The following is a 2,500-nucleotide window of genomic DNA, read 5'->3' as shown; positions in this document are numbered from 1 at the left end:
GTTTGTGCGAAGTGTGAGAATATTATATACATATATTCGCGCATGGATGATATAGATATGGGTATGGATTTTCGGAGGAAATTATATCAAATTCGTATTTCGAATGCGAGACCGCCGAGATCTTTCCCAGCTCTCTCTCTCTCTGTGTGTGTGGTGTATAGTACATTTTATATATCTCTCTTGTGTCAACACAAAATAACAAAGAATATACATACTACTCCTCCTCATATTTTATATAATATAATATAAAATTATATTATAGCACCGCGTTCGCAGACCGTATGGTGATGTTACCAATCGACCAAGATTTGGGACCGTCTCCCCCGGTGTTATCTGTGATGTTAAAAGAATACGCTTCTAGGCACACCTCAACGCAGGGCGCCTAGCGTGTTCGACACGTGCGCGGTCGCCACGGCGACCGTATATGTAAAGAATGTATAAAAGAGGACGCACACGCGCCCATCGTCGAAACGGTGTGCGCAGCGTCGTGTTGGAATTTATCCCTCAAGCTCCGGGCGTTGATCGTATCTAGTGCGAATCATGCGTGTGTGTGCGCATGTAATTGCCAGCCGAGTTTTAATATGTTTACAATAACGTATTGAATAAAAATTGAGAAGTTGCGTTTAGATGAATGTTCAATTTTCAAATTGTCACAACATCGATTCCCGCCCGCGGGGTCGTGTTCGTTGCAGTTTTATGTCCCTCACAGTGGTCGAGCATCGTTGTACATCACCTCGTTGCGAGATCGTGACGGGACGGCCGCTCGTAGACCGGTCAAAGTTAGTCTATCGATATGAAGCGCGAACGTCGCGTCGCGTGCAAATTCGACGCGTTACGTTCACGCGTGTCGAGAAGGCGCGCGCGCAAGCGCGCGCCCCTCGACGCCGCCGAGCCAGCGGCTCGCCGAAGCCGCGTGACCGCGGTGTAGGCGTGTCGTTTGCGTAAGCAGCTCCCTGGTTGATCCTGCCAGTAGTTATATGCTTGTCTCAAAGATTAAGCCATGCATGTCTCAGTGCAAGCCGTATTAAGGCGATACCGCGAATGGCTCAATATATCAGTTTTGGTTCCTTAGATCTTACTCAGTTACTTGGATAACTGTGGTAATTCTAGAGCTAATACATGCAATCAGAACTCTGACCAGTGATGGGATGAGTGCTTTTATTAGATCAAAACCAATCGGCGGAGGGCCATGCGTCCGAAGTCGTTAATTTTGATGAATCTGGATAACTTTTGCCGATCGCACGGTCCAGTACCGGCGACGCATCTTTCAAATGTCTGCCTTATCAACTTTCGATGGTAGTTTCTGCGACTACCATGGTTGTCACGGGTAACGGGGAATCAGGGTTCGATTCCGGAGAGGGAGCCTGAGAAACGGCTACCACATCCAAGGAAGGCAGCAGGCGCGCAAATTACCCACTCCCGGCACGGGGAGGTAGTGACGAAAAATAACGATACGGGACTCTTACGAGGCCTCGTAATCGGAATGAGTACACTTTAAATATTTTAACGAGGAACAATTGGAGGGCAAGTCTGGTGCCAGCAGCCGCGGTAATTCCAGCTCCAATAGCGTATACTAAAATTGTTGCGGTTAAAAAGCTCGTAGTTGCATTTGTGCGCCGCGCTGTCGGTGCACCGCATCCGCGGTGATACTGACACGTCTGCGGAGCATATCGTCGGTGAGCCGGCGGTAAAACGCCGGTTCAATATCAAAATCCTATCGCGGTGCTCTTCGGTGAGTGTCGAGGTGGGCCGACAATTTTACTTTGAACAAATTAGAGTGCTCAAAGCGGGCTCAAAATGCCGCTTGAATATTTCGTGCATGGAATAATAGAATATGATCTCGGTTCTATTTTGTTGGTTTTCAGAACTCCGAGGTAATGATTAATAGGGATAACTGGGGGCATTCGTATTGCGACGTTAGAGGTGAAATTCTTGGATCGTCGCAAGACGAACATCAGCGAAAGCATTTGCCAAAGGTGTTTTCATCAATCAAGAACGAAAGTTAGAGGTTCGAAGGCGATTAGATACCGCCCTAGTTCTAACCGTAAATATGTCATCTAGCGATCCGCCGACGTTACTACAATGGCTCGGCGGGCAGCTTCCGGGAAACCAAAGATTTTGGACTCCGGGGGGAGTATGGTTGCAAAGCTGAAACTTAAAGGAATTGACGGAAGGGCACCACCAGGAGTGGAGCCTGCGGCTTAATTTGACTCAACACGGGAAATCTCACCAGGCCCGGACACCGGAAGGATTGACAGATTAACAGCTCTTTCTTGATTCGGTGGGTGGTGGTGCATGGCCGTTCTTAGTTGGTGGAGCGATTTGTCTGGTTAATTCCGGTAACGAACGAGACTCTAGCCTGCTAAATAGGCGTCGTCATTCAAGGTGTGCGCGACTCTCGGGGAGCGCAACTCACTGGCGACGTATTAAAATTCTTCTTAGAGGGACCGGCGGCTTCGAGCCGCACGAGATTGAGCAATAACAGGTCTGTGATGCCCTT

The 2,500-nt window shown here is 48.5% G+C and overlaps 1 non-coding gene across 1 annotated transcript in view; it reads left to right on the top strand.

The window, feature by feature from the left end:
- Positions 1 to 950: 950 nt before the first annotated feature.
- LOC123719898 overlaps positions 951 to 2,500 on the top strand; it is a 1,906-nt gene continuing 356 nt past the window's right edge. The window contains exon 1 of the ribosomal RNA XR_006755998.1: positions 951 to 2,500. This exon is cut by the window's right edge and continues 356 nt beyond it. This is a non-coding gene — a ribosomal RNA (small subunit ribosomal RNA).

The sequence above is a fragment of the Pieris brassicae genome, unplaced genomic scaffold (assembly GCF_905147105.1).
Source record: "Pieris brassicae unplaced genomic scaffold, ilPieBrab1.1, whole genome shotgun sequence".
Classification (NCBI taxonomy): Eukaryota; Metazoa; Arthropoda; class Insecta; order Lepidoptera; family Pieridae; genus Pieris; species Pieris brassicae.
Note: the sequence above shows the minus strand (reverse complement) of the source record. Positions and strands in the feature narration are given on the sequence as shown.